Raw genomic sequence first — 10397 nt, 5'->3', positions numbered from 1 at the left:
GGGAGGACATCCAGGGATCTCTTCCAGAAACACATAAGAAAAATTTTTCACCATAGATAAATTCTCTAAGGTTGCAGTCTTTTCCTTGGAATTAGTATACCCCGCTTGTACAACATAAATTTGACACCCCTTTCTAATGAATTTTCCTAGCTATGAGGTTGTAATTGGTCTCAATTTCAGGGGTCTTGTGACTTCCTAGATTTATTTTCTATGTAGAAAATCCTTGTAGATTCAAACTACTAATGTAATATGCTAAAACAAAAGACTTGAATCTACTCTACTCATTAGCGAAAACAATTAAGTGATCAAGAAATCACAAAATATGAGACAATATTAAATCACATATGCTTAGAAATTTATCTGAGGGGAAAGATTGATGCTCAAAACCCCTTCCTATATGTGTATTGCATTAGATCAGAAAAATAGAGAAGATTTGCAATGTTTTCTCAAGCCTAAGCAACCTCTGCACTAGTACAATCTATCTCATTGTCTCACAAGCTGACTCTGGCGAATACTTAGCCAATTTTTCTCCTTCTAATATCCAATTTCCTCACACTATTTTTCAAGGAATTATCCCCCTATTAGTTAGGGAAATCCCCATCCTGAATTGTGCAATATCTATAGGCCCTTCTCTGACTGTGTGTACCACCTGTACAATTCCAAAAATTATACAATTGATAGTATACTTCCCTTTAACTCCAATCTCAATTGGATAACTTGAATTTCATGCATGCATGAGTTAATTATGGCTAGTTTATCAAATAACTAGTTAAGCACATGAAGCTACACTCTACTGCTAGACCTCTTGCTAGTTCCTCCAATAGTTGGAACTATTTTAACTGACATTAACTTAGTTTAACTAAATTAAACTTTTACAACTCAAATTAAACTCAACCTAGGCTCCTAAAATTTAAGAGACACTCTACATGACTTAAGTTAGACCCTCAACTTAAATTAACTGAGCCAACTAAGTAAAATTAAGTTATTTAACTCGTACAAGTTGTCTTGTGATGTGGAATTACAATTTTATCCTAATTTAATTCAAGGGGAAATTAAATCAAGATTTTATTGTTGCCATTTTCAATAGTCTGATCCCTTCCTCATTAAGGAAACTGGTAGTTTTAGCTTTATAATTTATAAGCAACCATTTTTTTCAAGCCAGTCCATCCCAATTAAGATATCATATGATCCTAATGGAAAAATATTTAATTTTTTTGTTATTTGTTGATCTGCAATCACAATAAGACAATTATCTACCTTAATTGACACTCTCCTTTTGGCCCCTATCGCTAACTGCACCAGCCATGAACTTCTAAATTTTACTACCCAAAAATGACATAATTCTACTAACTTAAGGCTTATATAACTCAGACTAGCTCGAGGGTCAATTAAAATAGGCACAAGATGGTTAAATATTTTACCTTCAAACTCCACCATTGTCGATTGATGCAATGCATGATGATCCTCTAACGCAACAATAATCTTAGGTAGACTCCTTGTTATCTCCCCTACTGTAAATGACTGTTGGATATGTGTTTCCTACTCTATCGTTTTTCGATAGGGACAATTTTTAACACAATGGGGTTCCTGACATCCCCAACACTATATTGGAGTTGTTGAGGACTCGTTAAACTCAGGTTTATTTGACTATTCCATTGTTTTTAATTCATTTTTCTGCTTAGGTTTTTATTGAGTTCTCCCAAAATTTTTATTCTACTAATTTTTATATGACTTTTTGGAACTTACAGGCTTTCCACCTTTAACACCCCGAGAATGTTTATGTCCCTTCCTATTTTATCACCTTTTAGTATTATCCCCTTTCTGCTTCATTTGTTGATAACATATCCATGCCTTGTGTACCACTTCATTCATTGTCTTAAGATTATTAAATTCTAGTCACTTTTTCATAACTGTAGGCAAGATGCTTATAATTCTTTGCATTTCATCTTTTCCTTTGCTACGTAAGGGACATAACTTAGCAAAGAGGTAAACTTGGCTATATACTTGTCCATTGTTGGTTGCCCCAGTTAGAGGTAATGAAAATACCTTGCCTTATCATCATACAAATGTTCAGTTATATATTTATTTTTGAAGTGTTGTTCAAATATTTCCCAGGTAATTCCTTGTTCATCTACTCCTTGGATTTCTTTAACCTCTTCCCACCATAACTTTTTCTTTCCTTATAATTGGTAACTTGTCAGACAGGCTTTCAGATTATCATTATATTCATAGATTTGAAAATATTTATTAATATTAACTATCCATGCTTCAACAACCTCTTTTGATTCACCAACGATGTTGGGGTTTTAATTTTCTTAAACTCCCCTTACAATTTCAATATATGTATTTTTGCTCCCTTTTGCACTTTGTCTCGGGAAGTGTTTCCTAATTCTTGATTTTTAGATTTTGATCCTCTACCACACTTTTATTCTATTGTGTTATTTCTCATAGGAGGGATTTCTTCCCTTCATCGATGTGATTTTACCGAGTTACCATTATCAATAGTTGGGGTTGAATTCCTCTGATCATGCATGTTTGTTAATGTTTTGATAATTCTTTCTTGATCTCTCATTAGTTATTCATTGTCATCTTTGCTTTTAATTGTTGCACAGTTTTAATCAACATGGTCGTAGTAGTTCATGATTCCTCCTTTGTTAAACTCATATTTTTGGGTTTAGTCCTCATAATGGTATTGAGTTGGGACCAATAGGGATTCTAATGGATGTTGTATTCATTCTACTACTACCTCTCCTCACTTCTCTCTCTCTCTCTCTGAAGTAGAAAACACATTTTTTGTATCATCATGGTTACCCAATTTAGGCCATATTGTAGTTAACCTAGCTCTGGTACCACCTGTAACATACCCCAATATCCAAAACAACAATTCTTTATTTTTTATTTTTATCTTCTATGTCTAGTCCCAACTTATACTAATTACACTATGTTAAAATATTCTATATTATTTGTTTGTCTAACTCAATGAATTAAATTATTTTTATTATTTATTTATTTTAATGAGGAACAATTATCAACAGACTATGGCTTTACCCTTGAGGCTTACATAGAGACCTAGCACACTTTATGCTTCTATAGAGCGGAGTAACAAATGATGTGGATTATTCTTTTATATGGTATAGTATTTACCCACTTCAAAAGTTATGACTGACCTTCAACCTTTGTGTAATTGACATATTAATGAGCAAATTATCAAAGAAAATACTTAATATTCCACTAGATAGCAACGTGACAGTCACATTGGGATGAGAAGTGAGATCTATGAATGAGGTTTGGTCAGGGTTAACGAGATCGTAGGAAGGAAATATGGTGGTTACACAGCAACTTCCTAACCTTTCTCAACATTCCAGTCACTCACGCCTTCCTTCGCCTCTATCGTGCTTAGCTCTAAAATTTTGTGGGTTTTAAAATCTACTAGTAACAGAACCACTTTTTCAGTGGCCCAACTCTTGTTTACAGGTATAGATGTTTGTCTATTTTTTTATAATAGGGAAATTTTAATGTAATCATTTTAGTTACTTCTTATTTAATTTTCTTTACTTACTATTTGAAAGGTTTTTCCTAGAATGATTTATGGTTTACTCCAATCTTAGAGAGGTCTTGGAGAGCTCTAATAGATGCGGGGTCTACGAGGATAGTTTCATCCTGGATGGTCTCTACATGGTAACATTTCTTTGACCTACATTGACTAGATGTTATTTCTTACTTCCGTCTTAACACTAAGCAATGACCTAACCTTTGAGGGTTTGATAGGTATGATGAGTAAATGGTGACTGGAAGGATTTACTAGGTAAATATCCTCCTAACAATGTTTTTGAATGAGTTTTCATTGTTGATATGGTCTTTCCTTAAATAATATTATAAGTCTTTTGTTGTATTGTGAATCTTGTAGGCATTAGCTCGGTGTCAATTGTTGTTATTCATTTCCACTTTGCGAGTTTCAGCTCCAAATTCCTCTGTTTAACTATATACTTCCCTATTTTCTTTCTAAGTGCCATAATCTCTTTTACCCAGCAAGGGTGTAAAATTTCGCCCTTAGCAGGATTGGTTTTATGCTTGCATGTAGTAGGGTCGATATAGTTCATAATTAAAATGTGGTTCCATAACCTTAGTTTCGTAGGTGTTGGTATGGTCTCCTCTTTAAGATACCAGCTCTGTTTCCAATTTGAATTATGTAAATGTTACAGTACTATGGTCATTTTGTAAACCCTCGTCAATTTGTTGACGTTTCTTATCACAAAAAATGTACTAAGTTGAACCTTCATGATTAACTCCTTTTAAAAAGTTTCCATAGTTGTATTATGTTGAATCTGAATACTTCCAGTACATTTTGTTTAATTTTACAAGAACTGAGTTGCCATATAGTTTATATCATTGGCCAGTTACAGTGTGCAACTTTTCATAGTATATGCTTGTTGTTTATTACAATATGGTTGTAGTTCATATGAATAGTGAAATGTTAATGCTTCACTAGGTTTATTGTTTACCAATGTTCTCTTGTTTGTTAATGAAGTCAACACTTTCAAAGGGTTTTCCTTTAGTAATAACTTTCTTATTATGTTGTGGTTTTCTCCCTTTTTTTAGAGATAATATTGCATTACGTTTAGTTTCTACTTAGCACTAGAATTACATAGATTATATGTTGGCTCTGTATTATTCCTTGTACTTTATATTTTCTAAAAGTTATAATTGTTCACATGTTAATTAAGTACAATTATGGTATATCTATTATAATAGGTCCTCACCAGAACTAGGGATTGTTTATGGGTTGCTCTTCAATTAGCTTGGCCTAGAGACTAACCTAGGCCTCTTTTGAGGTTGAAACACCTTTCAAATTGGCATTCAACCCCTATTTTATTATAATTTCTTGAGAATGTATGCACTAAATATTAATAATCTAAATCGGGATATTCCAAAGAAATCTGACGGCTTAGCTAGATTAGGTTTTTATTTGGTTGGGTGACTAATGTTATTTAATTTCCATTTCCTCCATTTGGTTTTTGGGTTTGAGTTGTTTTGAAAGAGTTTCATATAACCTTACGAAGGTTCATATTTCAAGGTGAAAACTATGGTTTCAGGAATCTTAAACGTTTTTCCTCATTAGGCATGTGGAAAGTGCATAATCGCCTTTATTTATCACTTGGTTGGCTATATTGTTAATTGAGGAAGTGATAGGCACATCCATCTCCTCCATGTATTCCATGATTCCAACCCATGAATGAGATTTCACTTTGCAAAAACCTAAATTAAATGCAACACAAGCCGAAATGATACATAGGAGAATGTAGTTGTGGAAATTCTACAACAGAACACAAGGAGACCCAAAAAACTCAAGGGTAGAGTGTAGGACCTACCCTTATGATTTAGGTAATTTATTTCAATCATAAATCTATGCAGTATTTATAAATTTCAGTTATAAAATCTCTCAAGATGAAAATCTATTTCTAAGTGAAAAAATTGGAAAAAGTGTTTGCACATCTAGAGATTTAATTCCTTTAGGCTATTCATTTATATAGACTTAAGATGGACTTATGATGGTTTTGAGCAAAAAACTAATAAGTTTTAGCTATAAGAAATATTTTATTTATGATTCACATTCTCCATATTCAAATTAGAATCTTACTACATGCCCCATCATATTATAATTACAATTTATTAGTGTGTTTTTCAAAACCTTTATAAATACATCTTAAGTGTAGATAGATAAATAGTCTAGAGGAATTAAATTTCTAGAGGTGCAAATTCTTTTTCAATTTTTCGTTTAAAAATAGATTTGCATCTTTAAATATTTTATCCTATCTTATCTTAAATAAAATAAATAAATCTATATATAATAAATAAAATAATATACATATACCGCATTATGATTTATAGATACTTAAACAAATAAAAGGATTCACAATAATCAAACTTTGTAACAAAATAAAGCAATAACAAGTTATTTTAATTATGATTTTTTTATATATTTAAATATTTTTTATAATTATTTTTCCTTATATCTATGATAATTGATATAATTTTTTGTTAATGAATGTTAAATGCTACGCCTTATTTTTAGTAGAATTTTTTATTTTAATTATGATTTTTTTATATTTAAATTTTTTTTATAATTATTTTTCTTTATATCTATGATAATTTTTTGTTAATGAATGTTAAATGCTAAGCCTAATTTTTAGTAGAAAAATGTTTTGATATTTTCATGTAGGGTTAGTTTCTAAACAAGAAAAATTTGAAGGAGAGAAACTTCTTATTTGGATTCACATTTTGTCATAACTGCGATCTAGAGTTTGAACAATTGTTTGAATAAAAGTCTAATTAATTAAAACTTTGCAAGACAACTTAAAAAAATCTCAACTTAAGAAAAAAATATTCTTTTGTTGAAACATTCTTCACAAATCATTTTGTTGAAGTTTTCTTTCAATTTTGGCTTTTCATTCAACTTTTTTCCTTTTAATTTGCATATTCTTTCTTCTTTTTGTAATTTTTGGAATGTTGATTTTACCTTTCATTTTCAATTAGTTTTGGTGATATTACCAAGGTTTATATATAAGACATTTTCTTACCCAACATTGGTAGTCATGCATGGAAGACTTTTCTCTCTCAATTTCATGGGTTTTCATTTACCTTAAAGGGATATCTTTAATGAATTCTAAATTCCTCTCACCTTAATAATTTTACCATAGAGGAACATTCTTCTTTTCCAGGTGATATCGTTCATCTTTCCAAGGAAAGAGCTGGGTTGAGTCTAACCCAATGAATTCCACCCATTCCCTTCACTTCACGTAAAGGTCCTCTAGATTGATAGTTGTAGGGAAAGATGAGGGAGTCAAACTTTTATGAGTATTATATCCATTTCCTTTAAAATCTCTTGTACCACCCCACCCTCTTCACCCAATTGTGAAATGTAATTATCTAATAAAGAATTAAATAAAAGTATAATAGTAAATATTTAAATTAATATATTCTAATCTTTATCGTTAAAATTATCATTATATTAGTAGGAAATAAACCTTTTATTTTTCTTTTATTTTTTAAATGGAATATGAAATAGAATTCTTTGAAATAAAGTATCTCATTATCTCATTATTTATTATTTTGTTTTTTTAAGGATAATTGGAAATATATTTTTTTTCCATAATGACTTTAAAAGTGGAGATTATTATTAAATACCTCGATAAGTGTGTTTATTTTAGAAGAAGCTTTTCAAAATTTTAATTTAATCATCAATAATTATTAAGTAGATGACAAATCTTTAATCTCCATGAAATGTGTTGGAATATTAATATTAGTATTCTCATATGAAGAGTTAAGATATAACATCAAGTTAGTTATGCTCATTTAGTTAATTTTTTTGAAATTAATTAATTAAAAAAAATTACATATCAACACTTGTTATATTCAAGATGTCATATTGATAAGCCATAGTATTATAACAAAATATATTTACAAATTTCCTTTTAAAACAATAATAATAATAATTTAAAATAAAGTTATTAAGAATATTGTTACATGTTTTTCAAAATGTATATATGTTTCTCATTCATGAATTCCTTTTAAAATAATGATAGTAATAATTTAAAATAAAGTTATAATTTAGTTAATTTTTATGATTTTTTTAATGTGGCCAATGTGAGATGTATCATGGGGTAAGTGTTTTGATGCTTATCATGGACTGATTCCTATTGGTGTTTACCAACCATTTAATTGATATGGTTTCTCTATTAGATAATGAGAGTAATAAATATTAATAGTATAATTTAATATTAAAAATAGAAGAAAGAAAAACAAATTAAAATATTATTGACTATCCTTTCATAGAAAACTTCTTATTTGGTAAATATATGTTTAAGTTTAAATAAATATTTTTTGTTCTCATTTTCTCTAGTTTATTCTTACCAACTCTAGTTAAAACTATCCTTTACAGCTACTGTAAGCCTGATCCACTCCCTTATTCTTCTAGAATTTGTAGAAACTATATGAGATTCACTACCTTCTTTGCTAAACATATAACTATTGTGAGGAATTCACTCTATGTAGTTTCCAACTTCTTTCTTCACACTTTAGCAACATAAACAACACTACAATTTCGCCTCTCTTCCTCTTGCACATGGCTTAAAAACTTAGTATATTAATATATTCTCTAGTATACATTGCACATTCCAAGGTCACTACCATATAGGATGCATCCCATCTAGAATTAGATATGTGATTTTTTTCAATATTAGCCACAACTGATTCAACAGCAAAATTAACCACTCCAACAAATATAGGTGATTATCACTCTTCCTATGGAGGTTGTAGGTATGGAGATAAATGCATGCATACATTGTAATTTTACCTTTGTGGGATCCTAATGCATCATTCTACTTTTTATTGTTGATTTTGATGGGGACCAAGTTGAAGACCAAGTTTGAGCCTACTCTTCTTATTTTAGGTAACAATCTAAAATGCAAGAGTGTGATTAAATCTCATTGAAATCTTGTCATTTTAACTATTTATTTATGTACTATTAAGAGAATATCTAACACATATGGAATATAGATACCTCCCTTTGCATGGAAGTCAATAACAATTTCATCCAGCAAGCTCCAAGATTATCCATATCATTATGCATAGACCTTTGATAAAAAATTTATCTATTATGCAATCTGGTAGACTTACAGCATGGTAACTTTGGATAAGGTGTTTTTCCCATTAAATTATCCACTGATACATTTCCATTTCCATCAATTGTAAGATATGGGTTCTTATCGTTAAATTCACTTTTGGTTTAGTCATTCCTCTCCATCATGAAGTTTCTTTAGTGTACAATGCATTTATTTCCATGGCCTTTCAAATTTCTCATTCTATTGAAAATAAAGTGGCTAAATGTCCACTTTCCTTCCACTCTTTGTCTCAACACCTCTCCACTTCAATGAAATTCGTCATGGCCCATAGTTTAACACAATAGCTATCACAAATTGACCCTTAAAAATAGAAATAGGTATCATGCCATTCATCATCCAAAATTGGCTAAAACATCAAAGAAAGTGCCCACTTATAAAGATATTTTTGATGTACACCATCCCATTTCCCCAAACCCCATTCTCATATCAATGCCTTTCAGTTCTCCTCTTACAATCTATTTTCACTCTTTACTCATAAATTCTAAGTGAGGGATTTCATGGTCCAACTAATGATAGAAAATGAAATCCAAAAGAATTTTGTCTTTGCTACCCTCATCAAAGAGTTTGATATGTGAGTCACTTCTCACCTTCACTCTTATCATCTTGGCTAGGTCAATTAAGGAGCTCGGTCCATATTTGTTAGTTAATAGTGTCATATAACATTTTATATTGTTCCCATTTTTGTGTTTCCATTTCGTGTAATTTTAAACTTCACACTTTATCATGTATGATTATCACAAAATCTGATACACACACATTAAGGGTCAACATATATAATGATTTAGGTCCCCACTATATCTAAGCCTAAACTCCTCTCTAGTAATGATGTTGCAGGACACATTGCCATGCATAAGTACTCACATATCTACATCACTCGAGAAATTAAGTTTGGTGAGCCTTTTCCACCACCAATAACATTCTAAACCCTCCCTTTAATGTATACCATGACATGCTTATTAACCCAATCCCTTAACATCACTCTATTTTCTCACACATACACTCATGTTAGTCCCAAGCACTTCCTCCTCCTTAATGTATACCATGACATGTTTACTAACCCAATCCCTTAACATCAGTCTATTTTCTCACACATACCCTCATGTTAGTCCCAAGAACTTCCTTGTTAGTGCCCTTACTAATTTTCTACACTTAATTGAAAATCCAACAATAGACCAATCTTTTGAGCTTAATTGAAAATGTAATAATAGACAAATCAACTCATGGAATTATTATCCCTCAAAATGAATTAGAGGAATGACAATTGGCCATTATTTATATAGATGACAATTTAATCTTTAAAAAGAATATTAGCATATCAATTCCTTCATGTGAACCAAGTTCTTGATAGTTTGCATACTCATAAGAAGTCTCTATTTAGCCAATAAAAAAAATTATATATATATAATCTAAGATTTTTAGATTAACCAAGGGTATTGTACCTGAACTCTGAAACAAGCTCTTACCTCGTTATGTAATAAAGTTTAAGAATTTATCCATGGGTCTTGAGTAGAAGGTGACCGCTTCTTGAACATGACTTGGCCAATGCTGAATATACCCTTAAAAGACATAAAAGAACTCATTTTTCTATGCTCAATTGAGCTCCAAACAACACAACTATATTCGATGGCTTTCATGATCAACTACCTGCCACAGCAAGCATTCGTCTTCCTTCCTTCCAAAAGCCCTTTCCAAACCAGTGTTATTGTTTACCGTACT

Source organism: Pinus tabuliformis, chromosome 8 (assembly GCF_031772625.1).
Source record: "Pinus tabuliformis cultivar Carrire ecotype Pingquan chromosome 8, CPIR1, whole genome shotgun sequence".
NCBI lineage: Eukaryota > Viridiplantae > Streptophyta > Pinopsida > Pinales > Pinaceae > Pinus > Pinus tabuliformis.
Note: the sequence above shows the minus strand (reverse complement) of the source record.